At 38.8% G+C, this 17,534-nt stretch overlaps 1 protein-coding gene across 1 annotated transcript in view; it reads right to left on the bottom strand.

Moving 5' to 3' along the window:
• Positions 1-787: 787 nt before the first annotated feature.
• The window catches only part of SMIM11 (small integral membrane protein 11), a 45,346-nt gene continuing 28,599 nt past the window's right edge, over positions 788-17,534 (bottom strand). Inside the window, exons 3-4 of the transcript XR_006103003.1 lie at positions 6,800-6,915; positions 788-805 (exon numbers count right to left, since the gene is read on the bottom strand). The gene's annotated coding sequence lies outside the window, so the exon portion shown is untranslated. The remainder of the gene's footprint in view (positions 806-6,799; positions 6,916-17,534) is intronic.

The following is a 17,534-nucleotide window of genomic DNA, read 5'->3' as shown; positions in this document are numbered from 1 at the left end:
CCAAACTATGTATTACAGTATATCTCTTATCTCCTTTTGCTATACCTTTCCTCACTATTAATGCCACCCCATTTCTTCTTAGATTTTCATTTTCTGAATAAAGCACTGTATAATTATATGACTCAAAATGTCCCATTCCTGTCCCTTTTAATTCATTCACCCTGAGTATTGCAATGTTCATATGTTTCATTTCTTGTTTTACAATATCTAGCTTCCTCTGATTCATGCTTCTCACATTCCATATTCCTATAGTATGTGTTGTTCAGCTTTGGACTTTCCTTTCACCTCTGAGCATGTCAACAGCTGAACATCCTTCTTTATTCCCCAAAATGCATTGTTTTGATTACAAACCAATCACTAAGCATTTTAAAATATGTGATGCAAAGAGCCTCTGCACTTTGAAATATAGCTTCTATTACATGTTCATCAGTCTTATGATTCTTGGTTGTCAAGAACACATCTATGGTGCCATTCATATTAATAATACAGAGCTATCAATGTTGGTATTAATGGGCTTCACATGCATTTTGATATGTCTACTTTCTTAATTTCTATGAAACAATGGAAGAAGTGTAAAATAAACTAATATATTATTATCTAGATTGCAATTGTTATTTGATTAAACATTAAAAAACTGTAGTGAACAGTGCTGACTGCCCCATTCTGAGCCAGTCTTTTTGAACACAAAGGAGCAGCCAGCTGAAAGAGTAGGCTTACCTTCACTTCAGCTACAGTTTCATTACATCAAACGCCCCTGGGTATATTCTAAAAGTTTGGTCTTATGCCAGAGCATGAGACATGAGGTCTGAAAAAAAAAAAAAACCATGGAAGACTAAAGCTGATCAGTTACTGTTATCTGACATACCTCATTATCATGTACACAACAACCTCATAATTATGCAGTGACCAATGAACTCATAAACAACAATTACCAAGAGCTGTTTAAATTGTGACTGAAAAATTGTTCAACAAAACAATGCTTCCTTAATCAGCACTTCTATTGCCTGTGAAAATCTAGTCTCAGATGCTGAAGGGGGAAATATATCGTTTACTCCTTTATCCTATTAAAAGCTTTTAACAACCTTTGTTAAGAACCAAAGTGGGCACATCATCACTAAGCTAGCACATTTTCATTTCTATTATATTTTCTCTCTCTCATGCACCATATATAAGCATTTCTCTACTTAGGCTGCACTCTATTCATCTGAAGAAGTGGATTGCCCACACAAAACCTTAAGCTGAAATAAACTGGTTCAGCATAATGGTGCCACAGTACTTCTTTTTCCTTCCTCAATGTATATATTTGTTTGCCTTTCACTAAGTTTCCAGTCAGCTTCTCAAAGAATACACAGACGTTTCTAAAGGAAACCATGCATTACCCCATCAGTTGGTAGTGAGAATCATGTGGCCCTCCAGATGTTGATCTGCATCTCCCAGCATTCATAAGCTGTGGCTATGGTGGCTTGGGCTGCTGGGCTTTGCACTGTAACATCTAGGGAAGGCATATGATTCCCACGCTGACTTAAACCTTGCAGGGTATGTTGGCTTCACATGTAGAATGCCAGATCACATTTTTGTGCAAGATAACAAATAATGTTCATCCCAGGATTACTGGGTGGGTGCACTGTATAAGTCTCCAGAACCAGATGAACTACATCCAAGGGTATTCAGCTGCACGTATTATTTCACTCGCTCGCCGTTATGATCATGTCTCCCCTCTGTTGTCTTCCCTTCACTGGCTCCCTCTTCCTTTCCGCATCAGGTACAAACTTTTGTTACTGACCTTCAAAGCTCTGCATGGGCTGGCCCCTCTTTATTTAACTGATCTTCTCTCTTCCTACATCCCTACTCGCACTCTCCGCTCTGGTAGCCAAAATCTCCTCTCTCAGCCCAGGATCTTCTCTGCCCCATCCCGGATCCGTCCCTTCTCTCTAGCTGCCCCTCATTCCTGGAACCTTCTTCCTCCGCATGCACGGCTCATTACTTCCCTAACCAGCTTTAAGACAGAGCTGAAAACCATTTTGTTTAGGGAAGCGTTCTCAGGGAATTTGTGATTGTTATCTGGCTGTCTGACAATAGTTGATGTGATGTGATTTGTTTGATATTTGATGTTTTTAATCTGTTTTTTCCTTTCTAGATGGTAATTTTATCTATTCCTCTTTTAATTGTTATTATCTTAGAATGTACGCCTTGGGCAGGCTTTTATCTATTCCTAATTTTACCAACTTTGTACAGCGCTGTGTATAATTACAGCGCTATAGAAATAAAGTTTAATAATAATAATAATAATAATAATAATAATATTAAAAGAACTGGAAAATGTAATATCTGAGCCATTGGCAACAATCTTTGAGAACTCCTGGAAAACAGAAGTCCCAGCAGACTGGAGGAGGGCAACCGTTGTCCCCATCTTCAAAAAGGGGAAAAAAGAGGGTCCAAACAATTATCATCCAGTCTGATATCAATACCAAGAAAGATTCTAGAGCAGATCATTAAACAGAGAGTATGTGAACATCTAGAAGGCAATTCCATAACCACAAAAAGTCAACATAGATTTCAGAGAAACAAGTCATGCCAGACAAATCTTATCTCTTTTTTTGATAAAATTACCAGCTTGGTAGATGAAGAGAATGCTGTGGATATAGTATATCTTGATTTCAGTAAGGTCTTTGACAAGGTTCCCCATGTCATTCTTGCAAACAAGCTAGTGAAATGTGGGATAGACAAGGTAACTGTTACATGGATTTGTAATTGGTTGACCGGCTGAACCCAAAGGATGCTCAACAATGGCTCCTTTTCATCCTGGAGAGAAGTGACCAGTGGGGTCCCACAGGGCTCTGTCCTGGGCCCAGTGCTATTCAATATCTTCATCAGTGACTTGGATGACAGAATTGGATGCATAGTTATCAGATTTGCAGATGACACCAAATTAGGAGGAGTAGCTAACTCCCCAGAGGACAGGATCAAAATTCAAAAGGACCTGAATAGATTAGAAACCTGGGCCAAAGCAAACAAAATGAACTTCAACAGGGAGAAATGTAAGGTACTGCACTTAGGGTGGAAAAATGAAATGCACAGATATAGGATGGGAGACACCTGGCCGAATGAAACTATGTGTGAAAGGGATCTAGGAGTCTATGTAGACCACAAGTTGAACATGAGTCAATAATGCGATGCAGCAGCTAAAAAGGCCAATGCAATTTTAGGCTGCATCAATAAAAGTATATTGTCTAAATCAAGGGAAGTAATAGTGCCACTGTATTCTGCTTTGGTCAGGCCCCACCTGGAATATTGTGTCCAGTTCTGGGAACCACAAATCAAAAAGGATGTTGAGAAACTGGAGCATGTCCAAAGAAGGGCGACTAACATGGTGAAGAGTCTGGAAACCATGTCCTATGAGGAACAACTTAGGGAGCTGGAGATGTTTAGCCAGGAGAAAAGAAGGTTAAGAGGTGATATGATCGCCCTGTTTAAATATTTGAAGGGATGTCATATTGAGGAGGGAGCAAGCTTGTTTTCTGCTATTCCAGAGACTAGGACCCGGAACAATTGACGCAAGCTACAGGAAAAGAGATTCCACCTCAACATTAGGAGGAACTTCCTGACAGTAAGGGCTGTTCAACAGTGGAACAAACTCCCTCAGAGTGTAGTGGAGTATCTTTCCTTAGAGGTTTTTAAACAGAGGCTGGATGGCCATCTGTTGGGGATGCTTTCATCGAGATGTCCTGCATGGCATGGGGGTTGGACTTGATGGCCCTTGTGGTCTCTTCCAACTCTATGATTCTATGATTCTATTGCACACTGATGTACCCTGTGCACCAGTCTGCATTGTGCACTGATGTGAATTGGTCCTGATGTGCATGAAGTGCTCTTGCCAATTTTTCATTAGGCATCTTCACAATTCAGTAAAGTGAGTTTGTTTTTGGTTTTTTAGTACTCTAGTAAGTACAGTTGGCCTTCCATATCTACGGCTTTGACTTTTGCGGATGTGACTATTCACAGATTTGATTAATTTGTTATCTCTAGGAATAGGTTCTCCAACATTACTCTGGTCAACATCTGCCAGAAGTCATGCTGGAGGACCTAGAGATTCCTAGAGATAACATTTATCTAGGCTTTTATAGGTCCTCCAGTGCAATTCTGAGGCCAACTTCTGGCAGATACTGAGCACAGATCTGCGTTGGAGGATCTAGAGATTTCTAGAAAGGTGTTCTCTCAGGTAAAAAACCCAGTGGTTTTTTTATTTACAGTTTTTTCACTTTCACAAGAGTCCTGCACCCTTAATACTAGCAAATGTGGAGGGCCACTGTTTATCTTAAGTTATGAAATGTAATTGTTCATCTCTACCAGAAGCAGATCTTTTGCACACCTAATGGGACTTCATTGCTCATTCAAAATCAAGTCACTCCTCAAGCACTTTGGATTACAACACAGGCAGCTCACAATAATACATTGTTGCTGAAAATTTTCATTTTGTCTCTAGCCACTATGCAGCTAAAGTCAGAAGGAACCAAGGAGGTGGTGTTTGTTATCATACTTGCTAATCAAAAAGTAGTGGGGCTGTGCAAGACATGGTTCCCCTACACACTGCCTAAGGCAAAGCAAAAAAAATGCCATTCCCCGACATCCAGAAGCCAAATGGACTGCCAGCTACATCTTATCTCAACACTAGTGACAGGGCAGCATCCCCCACTGAGCCATCTTAGATGTCTGCCCCATTTCCCCCAATCATAGCTCTGGCACTGGCCCTTGTAAATTCTGCTACTGACAATAGAAAGACAGGAACAGAGAAGATGTTTTTTAAGTCGTCTACCAAAATAAACCTACCGGTGACAATTCTTACATGTACATAGTTAAAACCATTTGATTTGTTTTAGATTATTTAAATTGCTTCACAACCTAAAATGTTTTAAACTGTTTTTAATTGCTCTATTTCATTGCTTTAAAGAAATTTAAAATTGCCTTTTGTTAGTACATGACTTTGAGATCTTATGATGTAGGATGGAATATTACACTCTAGTAAATGTGTGACATAGAGGAACCTAGTAATCAAGGTCTTATTATATGAGATGAGGTAACTGATTGTTTTCATAGCAATAGCCTTTACATTTTACATACATCAGGGGAGAGAGATGCATCACAAAACAAGGCCAACTTGTTTGGAAATTTAACTACAAGACATTTAACTATAAGCAAGTAGTTAAAAAGATTTATATAGCTCTCCCTTAGGATGCATCTACACTGTAGAAATAATGGAGTTTGACACCACAACTGCCATGGTTCCATCCTACAGAATCCTAGTTTTGTGAGGAACCAGCACTCTTTGATGGAAAAACATAAACACTTCTTGTAAAACTACAAACCCAAGAATCCCAGAGGATAGAGCTACAGCATGTAAAGTGGTGTCAAACTTCATTATTTCTGCAGTATAGATGCATCCTTAGATAGCCACCAGCCTCCTCCATAGGGATCAGTAGGGATAAGTCAGCACAGCCTAGAGGCAATGTAGTTTAAAAACATCATGAGATGGCCAGCAACAGGATATTTTGGCTTAGGCCCGTTACAGTTGGGCTCTTCCGGCGCCCCCATTACGTGCTAGGGGTTGGCCGAGGACCTAGTGTCCACACCGGCCTCACCCCTAGCACGTGATGAGGGCGTAAAGATGGCGGCTCCCTATACACACAGGCACCGCCATCTTTACGTGTTGGATGCATAGCATCAGCACATCGCACACCGGATGTGACGCCGCGAGTGCACGAGTAGCGCCTTGCGGCATCTCATCCGGAGCAGAAGAAGAAGTGCCATTTCGGCGCTTCTTCTTTGCTGCATCCGGGAACCATGCGATTTGGATACTGCTGCTCCCGGACGCAGCAACCAGCAGCGGCGCGAGACTGCCCCTTCTGGGCGGTCTGTAACGCGCCTTAGAATTCAGTTACCTTAAACCACTGCAAAAGTAAAAGTGTTGTTTCAGGAGTTATTTGACTCATGTAGGGTTGGGTGATGGTATGATAGTTTGGCTGACAATAGTAGGATCACTAGATGTTCTATTCAGAGGAAAATCCTGTGCTTGAAGCCAACATTTATTTGACAGGATTCCAAACACAGGTCCAAACCAATGGAGAACAGGGTCTTTAAGTTGCAACTCAATATTTAGCACCTGGACAGTATACTGAGTAGGAACAGAGGTCTTCTATTCACAGTCCTCCCCACTATAATGAGATGTATTATATTTCTCTTGAGTCTGCAGGGCTTCTTGTTGTAATGTTCAATCTTGGTCTGACTTTTTCTGATAATGGTAAACAAATATCCTATGGATCCTGTGTACCATTTAAAGCATGAAATGATCAAGAGAGGGGCATTTCTGGAGAGACCTGGATGACTTGTCACCCTACAAACCAAACACAGGCTGTACCCAAGCAGGAACTTGGCAAACGGAAGGGCCAAGCATCTAAAGGCCTACAATAGCTTGTCTGACTGGCTTATGTTATCTTAGAACACAGCAATAACATAAAGCTTCCAGGAATTGAGGGAAATTTTGCTACTCTGGAAAATTCAGTACCTTCCAAGACATCCTTCCCATTCTTCCTATACCACAACTGTTTCCCTATATATCTTTTCTTCAATATTTATGCCAAATACCTGCAATCTATGTAATGTTTAGAATTCATCGAATTCAGGTATTTCAGGTATCTTAGATTTTTTCCCTTCCCACTGGACTAAATAAAGACAGTAAAGGTGACCTCTGCAGATTTTTATAGAATTTATATCGTGATCAAGAGATAACACAGTGAATCAGTACCTCATGGTGACCATCCAATGTTGAAGTGGAGTACTCTTCTGTTTGTCAGTAATGTTCCCTTGTTGCGGCAAAAGTCTGGAATGGGTGGCATGAGCAGTCTCTTGTTACTGGCAGAGCTGAAAGAATAGAAAGAAGACTTGGTGTCTAGGCCTAGGACTTGCCCTACCATTAGGACAAGGAAAGAAACTGCCCCAGGTGGCAGATTCTGGAGGAACAGCAGTAGCAATCAATCCTCTAAATTCAAAGATCTAGCTGTGTTAGTCTGTAGAATCAGTATGTAGAGAGATCTTGTAGTACCTTGAGACTAATTGAAAGAAAGAAAGCTCATGCTCTCTACATAACCCCCTAAGTTATTCCTCCTGAGCCCTCTTTCTCAGCCATTTTCCTCTCTTGTAACAATTGTATGTCCAAATGTATACCCAGTCCTAGTTTTTTTACACCCAGTAGAGACAAATAGGCACATATTATTTCACCAGTGAAGCAGGAACACAGATTCTGATTGGAAACTACACTGACTAAGACTAGGATATAATGGCTGAGATCCAACATCAAGAAGACAAGAGCACGTCTTTATGCTCACAGAGTTATGTGGCAATTGCACAACTGTCTTGTTAATGAATTGCGACATTGCACAACCCATTGAGTAATGCACATAAATGTGTCTCAGCGTGCAACTATGAGCCGTGCACATGTGCATCAGTACACAGTGCACAGCCATACACAATGCATGAACATATGCAATGGCATCCATGCATGATGGCACCACACACATCACTCCATTTTTGTAACTTTGAACTAAACATGGCATGAATTAACAGACAAAAATGTCCAACCACTTCTGTAGGGGAACTTATACATGTGTATGGCACCAATGGAGAGCCAGTGTGATGTACTGTATTGGTTTGAGCATTGGACTAGGACTCTGGAGACCAGGATTTGAATCCCAGTTTGGTGATGTAAACCCACTTTGGGCAAGTCACACTCTCTCAGCTTCAGAGAATGGCAATAGCAAACCCCCTCTGAAGAAACTTGTCAAGAAAACCTCATGCTAAGTTCAGTTCAAGATGATCATAAGTCAGAAATGTCTTGAAGGCACACAGGAAAAACAGCAAGACACCAATAGTATTCAGGGCAATGTGCATCTCTAGATTTACTCCCACTTTTTAAAATCACCTTTGCCTCTGTCTGAATATGAGAATTGTACATTGTAGAGAAACTTCCACTTGTAAATCATTTGAATGAGAAATAGTAACAGTTTATTTAACAATACCTTGGCACCACACCATCTGTCCCAATCTGCCGAACTGGCCACCTGCCCTCAGTTGTGGCTCAAGGTGCTAGGCACAATGTTGAAATAAGATTCAATTGCCAGTCTAGTTGGCGTCTGTACTTGGAAAACAGCAGACTACCATTCTGTCCTTTGCCTCAGGCATAAAATAATTTGGGCTGGTTCTATGAAGCTGACTTAGCTCAGGCACATAAGAAGCGACTTGATATATAACTAGTTTCCCAAGCTATTTATTTAAGAAAATTTAAACCCCACATTGTCCTCACATTGTTGGGTGGCTTCCAACATATTGAAAATGAAGTAAAGAATTAACAATGCAATAATTCACAGCACAGCAGCTGAATGCTGCCTGAGAACAAGGATTCTGTCCATTAAAAGAACTTCCCATCCTGACAATTCAAATTTTTGCCAGAACAGAAACTTCTTGTTTTGATGGTATAAAAGCACACAAATGTTGATAACTATTCTAGAGATTTCAGAGCAGCGCTTAGGAGGAAAAAGTATATAGAAATATATTGAAAATGTGGCACTGGTGTGTGTGTAATACTTTGGAGACTGAAACACTCAGTCCCAGAGACTATAACTACCAGAATGCTGGAAATTGTATTCCAAAAAGTTAACATTTCCAGGCTCTGTAAAACCTGAGACTGAAAGGCTTAAGAGGGGAAATTGCTGCTTCCATCATCCTAATTTCAAACATAGTGATTAAAGAGAAATCCTTAAAGTTGTCCTTGAATAATTTCTAAACAAATTTCTATCCCTAGCTCATGGGCTGCATGCAGCCCTCTGGGAGATCTAGTACAATCCTAAGGGCATCCCAGACTCCCCTTAGGTCCTGGCACCCCTTTTAAAAAATCAAGGTTAACCTCTTCCTCCACTGTGATTATGTTTCATGTTATTTTGTAGTTCTTTCAGCCACATCAAGGTTCACAGTACCCAATGCCAACCAGTCTATTTTGACATCTGATAATAACTTTTGTGCTGAATTCATAAACCAAGCCCATTCCCAAACCTACTGTGTTCAGATTTAGAAGTGATAAGCTAAATATTTTGAATGAAAAATGGAGGTTGATCTGAGAAAAACCCATGAAGAAGGGCTCAATATTTTTCTTTTCTGGGGCCAGTGAAATTGACTACTGATGACAACTTGAGAACAAGAGGATCCAGTAACTTTATCTTTGCTCTGTTCGGGCTTAATATGTTACATTAAATTAGTATTTAACTAACCATGTTTAGCATTGCCCATGTCTCTTTCATAATCAAAAACAGAAGTGGGGATGGGGAGCTGCAGAGAACAGCTTTGGTAACCAACTAGCAACTCCAAAAGGCAATTTTTGTGGGAAAATGGTTTGAAGGGGAAAGGTTAAAAATCTCTTTCCCATCCTCCACCATTGCCATTCAGCCCCCATAGTTGTTGTTGTTGTTTTTTCTCTCACTTACAAAGAATTGGCTAAAAGGTTTTAAAAGTTTTTTTTTAATGTACCGTGCTTTGCTTCTCAGTTAGGTCAGAAATTATTACAGCTCAAGGATTAGAAAAAAATATTTTTTGGACTGTAGCTATCAGAATATCCCAGTCAGTATGACTGATAGCTATGCTACAGGTTTTGAGGATATGAAGACCAAAAAAGTAGTTTTTCCAAGCTCTTGTACACCTCAAGAAAAATATGTTCAGATTGCTAAAGCATCCATATAAACCATCAGGATCAATGTTGCAAACTATAGGCTTGTAAATTACTCAGAAAATCAGAGTATACCCTAAGCAGTATAGCACTGATATGCTGTTTGAGAGGTGTGCAAACTTAATCCACGCCCTGGACAGTACGGGAAGCACAGCATAGCAGAAAAAGCTAGTAACAGGAAGGAGCATCATGAGGTTACTTCATCTCAGAATCTTGTAACAATGTTCCTTTCTTCCTTTTCCATGACTGTTTTGCCTTAAGGTAAAAGTAAGAATCATGGAAGTATTATTTAAACTGGATAAGATATAATCAACTAATCAACCTACCACAGAAAGCCGTGGCTCAGACATGTACAGTTTTTCCCATGTGAGTTATTGCCGTGTTAAGCAACAGCTGATAATCCATCTACAGTTCTGTAATAAGCTTGCACGTTTCCAGTAAGAAGGCAATCAACTTTCAGACCGTAAGAATGATGAAAATATATTTACAAGAGACAATAACCAACTGATTTCCTACCATTTTAAAAGCAAGCAAGCATATTATCACATTCCCTTGGATGACATTCTGGCAGAAATCCTCAAAACATCAATGAGTCCACCTCATAGATGTTAGTTGAGTAAGCATGATTGGGAGTTGGATTTCCGTCATATGTCCACTTCCTCAAATGCTATAAAGGAAAAGAAGCCACTCCTCTCTTCTCTTGTTCTCTACAAAGAGTCAGTTCAGTTTAAGACTTGCATTAACTTTATCACAGAAAGGACAGCTCTTCACGTGAATAGAGACAAACATGAAGTGTAAGTATATTAATAAAACTGATATGCTCTTTTTCACGTTTTTGTTATAAATTGGCATTTCCTAATTCCTGAATTTTCAGTAATAGCAATGTGAGGGATGAAAATAAAGATAATTATTTTCCTTTCTCCCCCTTTTCTTCTTTCCTTCTCTCTCTTTGGCTCAAACCCCAGATTTTAAAGTTGATCTCCCCCCACATCACTTTCAAAGGAAGAAAGAACAAAAAGAAGATATTTTAATTTTGTATCTACATATGAAGTAATTTGCTTTCCTCATTTTCAGCTGAGCCTTTCAAAATTTCTGTCATTCTTGAAAAGGATATTTGTGTTATTAAAATCTGTGTATTGGATAGATGATTTAATGCCCATAGGCATACCATATATCTGATTAAGTTTGATTCCCTCTCCTACTTTTATCAAATTAAATCATGAGAGGGCAATTATCTATTTGTTATATACATTTATGTGCTTTTTCATATTTCAGGTTTATAAAAGCTAAATATCCACTTGTAATTGCCTCTCTGATGGGCTTTTCTTCATCACAAAGATAATACTTAGGAGAAGATAATATAGTTTTCCTTCCACAAAGCTATATGAAAATTCTCTCAGAAAAGCTTTATAAACAGGGAAAACATACAACAAATAATTGCACTAGAAGAAGCACAGTTATTTGTACTTTTTAAAGGAATGTAAGTGTCTACAAAATAAAGATGCCTTTTAGTTTGTTTTAAAGAAAGGTCTCTGCATGATGGACATACACATATAACTTGATTGATATCCAACAGAACATATGAATTGCTGACATAGAATAAAAAATCAGAAATGATGTGAAAACAGCATTTGCAATTTTTGGTCTGAAATGCCAGATGTACTGATGACATTCAGCTTTACTCCTGATTTTCACCATCTGATGGTCCAGGGAAGATGATAGTGGAAACTTAATTCTTCACTGGTGTCTGGAGTTAATCTTGGTCTGAATGAGGGGAAAGAAACTCAGTAATTTAATGCCTGCAAAATTAATGTGCTGTTGGTGCAGTACTGTTCGTATAACCTACCTTATATAAGGTTGTACTCCCCACCCCCATCCCAGTGAAGAATGAAGTACAACGGTTGGGTCTGCTCCTGAACCCAATATTGTCATATGAACAATCCAGTTGACACCACTGGCCAATATCTCCTGGATCATAAAACCCAGAATTGCGTGTACATAACTGAAATTAACAACATACATCATACAAACCTTTCACCTGCACTGTTGATCAGATAAATATAACAAGTACATTCAACATGCAAAAAAAATTCTGCATTATAAACTTTGTTCATATAACCTACCCTGTGTTGAATTCTTCCCCTGCACCATGTGAGTTGTTGGTTGAAAAGGAATATTCCATAATATTTTTGCTTCTGCTTCCAACTGGAAGTGACAGTAATAAACATTGTGTGAAAAGTCTTAAGGGTCTGTACATACAAATCAAAGCCAGGCTCCATATGTTTGCCATATCAAGATTTGCTACTGGTTAGAGTACTATTTTATTCTAACAGTACATTCTATGCATGTTTACTCATAAGTAAGTATGAATCAAGTTTGTTTAGGATTGCAGTCCTAATGTACTTCCATTTTCCACTCATGCATTTTTCCCTTTAATGTATTGGAAATAATATTAAATATGAATGTTCTATTTTATCTGAAATTTGTCAAAAATGTAGTCATTAATATTGTGAATACTATACTTTTTGTGGTAAGAAAAAAGACAGAGGAACCAGTGGAAGTTTAAACATGGAAGAGGCCATCATTGGGGGAATTCCTCTCTGCACCTTGCTGAAAATCTCATGAATGAGGCCGAGTGATTGTGCAATTTAAAAGCCTTCTCTGGCATCATCCTTACAGAATGTGATTTCAGCTGGCACATAGCCAGTACATATTCTTTCTAGTAAATTGTCTTAACTGCTTAGGAAACTTGTGAGACAAGCATGGGGGAATGTTAAGATGATGTAATATGCTAAAGCTCCAAAATATTACAGCTTAGGGTAAGAAATTGTGTCCACTTTGTTTTAATGAGGCTAGACATGAATGTATTCATTTGCCAAAATAGGAGTTAATATTCTGCACAATTTTATTCACTGCATCTGAAAAACATTTCTGCGTTTCACAGGTTGTATTTTATTTTTCAGGAAAAAGCAGGTTTAGAAAGAATTTGCTCCACAATACCTGATGCCTGGTCTCGGATAAGACACGAAACCTTATAACAACAGTTCGTAAGGTATTTGGCTCTTAAATCATATCTCACTTGAGGAGAGACTTGCCATGCATCTCAATATGCTTTTATTTCATTTATATATTAAGTGAATTAAGTAAAAGTGGTATTTTAGATGACCTATATGCAGAGCCAATATGGTGTAGTGGTTTGAGTGCTGGACTATGACTCAGGAGACCAGGGTTCGATTCCTTGCTTGGCATGGAAACCCACTGAAGCTGGGCAAATCATTTCACCTTAGGGTTGCCATAAGTCAGAAACAACTTGAAGGCACACAAAGGCAACAATATATGCATTAATATATACAAACTTGTGGGGGAAATTAATTCCATACAGGTCGACTCCATTGCACATGCACACATACACACACACACACACATCCCTACAGTTTAGCGTTGCTTTGACTGCCATGGCTCCATTTTGCTGAATGCTGGGATTTATCATTTGGTGAGCCACTATAGCTTCCTTACAGAGAAGGCTAAATGCATTGAAAAACAAAAGATCCCAGGATTCCATAGTCTGGAACCATGACAGTTAAAGTGATGTCAAGCCATTATTATTCTGTAGTATGGATGTACTTTGTTGTCTCCTTGTCCTTCAGCTCTTTCTAAACTCTTGGCTTCTCCTCCCCCCGCCTCCCCTGGCAAGGACTCTGCAGAAAGGCAATAGAAAATTTACAGTGAACTGAGGTGGCCATCCTAACTTTGTATTCTATACTCCATTGAGGGCATGTTTCTTGCTGTACATGGCTTATTGAGCTTACATGCAGTAAACATAAACTGCCCTTGTTGACTGTTACTATTTTATGGTTGATGGTATTGAATATCCATGGTATATGAAGTGACAATCTTACTCCTTCAACTCATGGATTATAGTGGTTATTTGAATGATAATGGCTAGTAACATTCCAGACTGGCCTGGTCACAAGCCTTATGGTAGAGTAAACACTGCCATTAAAATATAATGATACCAAAAGAGAAGGAGGAGGAAGATGAGTTGCCTGCAATAGTAGATCTGAATCATCCAGGATGTTCCTACAGCTTCACATGGCCAGTGATAGCTTACATCAAGGCTTCACACACAGCAGACACACACAGAGAGAAAGAACATAGCAATGTTGCATGGAAGGAAATGCCTTGCTCTCCACAATCAAAAGTAAGACTCAGCTGAGAGTCAGGAGAACAGATGATATAAAACAGCTGACAGAGAACAGAAACTGTATTTGGGAGAGGGTAATATGACTGGCTGGAAGAGCAAAAATCTTAGCAGGACCTGCCATTTGCATTAAGGTTGGTGATTTACTGTGCTCTCATTGCAAGGCAATGTCTATTTAATCCTGGTGTAAATAAGTAACAATTATAATTATAACCCATTCTTTTGGGAAATGTAGCATAATTGCCATATTTGTAATGATTTTTCTGGTATTTGAGATCTTATGGTTCTTTTTAAAGATACACTTGCTGTAATTTTGAAAAGGTGCACATGGGTCCTGAAGTATCAGCACTAGTAATGTTTCCTCTGGATCCCACAGTTAACAAGGAAAAGGGTTATTCAGTTAGGTTTTGGTGGAATTAGGAACAATAAATTATGCTATGGTGAAGAGATATGATAATATCTCATAAAATTATGAGACTATAAAAACATATTCTGTATTATATTACAGAGAATATATGTATGTGTGTGTGGTTAAATAATAGAACTAAACATGTATATGAAGAGCAAAATGTTTCAGCTTTATTATAAAATTTATAATATAAGAAAATATATTAAGATGTCCCAGAATCATAAAGCTCTATCTAAAAATATCGGGGGAATATGAGAAATAAATTGATGCTGAATTGTTGGGCTGAAGAAACCCTGCCTTCTCTTTATCAAAACTGCAAGAGAATGTTCTGTGGGTGGTAAAGAGAATGAAGATGCTTCTTCAGCCACACATCTGTATGGAGCATGGTTGTAGTAATGAAATGACATTTCTGCTAACAAAGAAATGGTACTGCATCACAGCAGTTTTCTGCTTCTTTTGTGTCTGAGGTCAAAAGGAACTCAAGTCATTACTGTAAATCTGATATATTGGGTACTGGACACAAAGGATCGAGGCAATCTAAAGCTTTTCAAGCAGCAGTTCTACTCTGATAAGTGAATACATCCACATTATTTTCACTGTAGCTGACAGAACAATAATGCTGTGTCTCAAACCCAGCTCCTAAGGAAGAATATTTTGGAAAAGGCAGGAGGAAGAGTAGAAGGATAATGACCTGTGCTTCCTTGTTGTATTTACTTGATGCAATGAGGATGTTAAAGTACAGTAATCCATCCCAGCCTGTCTGTGCAACAGGAAAGGTTCTTCTGTACACTTCATCTGGAAATATTGTAAGCTATGCAATCAATAGTGTGCACATGCGCGCATGCACACACACACACACACACACAGAGCACCCTCTCTCACTTTTGACTTGATGGATTAGGGGGTGCTAATTGACCAATGTGTGAATCCAAGACTCTGCTGTCGGTTGCACAACCGTGCAGTTTGGCATAACTAGACTGGTGTACATTTATGCTGCACTTAAAGTGTATAGGATTTTTTTTAATGTTCATATAGCATTTCAAGTAAATTAAGGCCAAATGTAAGACAAATGTAACTTTCTCTGTCTCTCTTTCTCCACCCTTTGTCATTGTAGCCCGAGTGCATTATAAAATGAATGTCAGTCCCACTGAAGTAAGGTCAGTCCTGAAGAGTCTGGTTTATGTTTACGTTCAAGAAAGAGAGAAAAAAGGGTACTTTAATTATACAAACCCATATCTTGTGGAACAGGAAGAGATTGCTGCTTCATTGTACATCCTGATCATTGTTGGGTTTTTCGGCTTTCTGCTTTTCTCTCTGATGATGAGCAACATTGTTTCCCGGCAACGGGAAAATTACATGGACTATCTTTATCAAGAGAACTTTTCAAGAACTGGAAGAAGACCTTCCCACAATGCAATATTGACAGCAGTTGATAAGAGCACCATGTTGAAGCCAAGCACTACTGGCCGATGCCAAAAGAATAACAGCAGTACAGCACAAACAGAAGCACCTAGTTTAGAATCAGTATTGAGAAATGTATGAAAGTGAATCCTTGTACACTGTGTGTCAAGTTATTAACTGTATTTAATTTAATTTAATTTGGATCGTGGAAGTGTGGGCCTCAACTAAGCTGGACCAGTTCCTGGTGAGTATCTTCTAGAGCAAACTTCCCACTCCAAAGGGTAGGAAAAAGTGTCTGTTCCTGAACAGTGTGAAGAATTTCCTATTACAGTGCTGAATTTTCTGAAGACAGACTAGATATTAAGCCCAGACTTGTATGCCCTCCACCCATGTGTCTGCGTGTGTGTATGTGTGTGTTTTTGATGTATGTTTTTATAATGGAAGAAAATAATTTCTCTCTATGTTTTGAATTGTGCTTTGGCAAAAGACATTTGTTTTTTAGCTATGACTTATGTGGGTACACCTCATTTCTGTCTACATGGCATTAAGATTTATGGAGTATTTATTTGTTCATGCTTGGCAGAAATGCTTATCCTGAAGGTATAAAAATAAAAACAGACAACCTGTCCTAACAAGAGTCTTCACAGTTTCAGAACGGCACTAAGGGAAATGAAAGCACAGGCACACATGTGAGTTAAACTAAAGCTAAACTGAGGGCAGAACTAAATACTGCAAGAAACATGAACTGTTCCCTTTTCCACAAAGTAAAACCATGCCCATTTCATATTATAGACTGTTGCAGGCAGGTTTGGGTAAATCACAGCCAATGAACTCAGGATGTAGTTTAGGATTTTAGGATACATTGTAGACAAAAAGTAAATTTGGGAAACGTGCCATCTTTGATATACACAAGGCCCTTGATATTCACTGGGCTATGCTTCCAGACTCTCCCATGGATACCAAAATCCATAGATGCTCAAGTCCCAGTATATATGGAGTAGTAAAATTGTATTTTTTATTTAAAAAATGCCAAACTGAAAGGGTGCTTTTTGGATCTTTCATGTGTATATGTGTGTATTTCAAGTGGTGGATGGTTGAAGCCCTAAATGCAGAAGCCATGGATATGGGAAGTCAACTGTACATAATGAAATATCTTGAACCCAATTCTAAACATGAAATTCATTAGGATAATTGTATACATAGTATTTTTTATTTTCTTGTGCTTGAAGCAAAGTTTTAGTATACTGAACCATCAGAAAGCAAAGATGTCATTATATCAGCCATCCATGTGGACACTTTTGGATTTTGGAATATTTTGGATTTCAGATAATGGATGGATATTTAATCTGTATATAATTCCAGCCTTAGTAAGGCCTACCATATATACTCAACTATAAGTCATATATAAGTCAAGGTCAGATTTGGGGGCCAAAATTACAGATTTTGACATGACCCATGGATAGGTTGAGGGTAAAACTTGGAGGCTCCTTTAGTGTGTGTATGTGTGCATATGGCAAGAGAGAATCTCACTGAGGCTTTTTACTTCATTGTTTCAGCTTTCATTTCAGTCAGACGCACAGGGGGGAGAGGGTCAACAAACAGCAATATCAATCACCCAGGACTCTTTCTGCTTGGCTCAAGACAGAAAGAAACTGCATGAGGAAATCTGAAAGAGCTGCTATCACATTGCCATAGTGACCTATAAATAAGTCGACCTGGGATTTGGGGGTCAATTTTTGAGCATAAAGTTTTAGACC

This window comes from Sceloporus undulatus, chromosome 3 (genome assembly GCF_019175285.1).
Source record: "Sceloporus undulatus isolate JIND9_A2432 ecotype Alabama chromosome 3, SceUnd_v1.1, whole genome shotgun sequence".
NCBI classification, from domain to species: Eukaryota; Metazoa; Chordata; class Lepidosauria; order Squamata; family Phrynosomatidae; genus Sceloporus; species Sceloporus undulatus.
The sequence above is the reverse complement of the archived record's forward strand: the minus strand, read 5'-3'. Positions and strand labels throughout refer to the sequence as shown.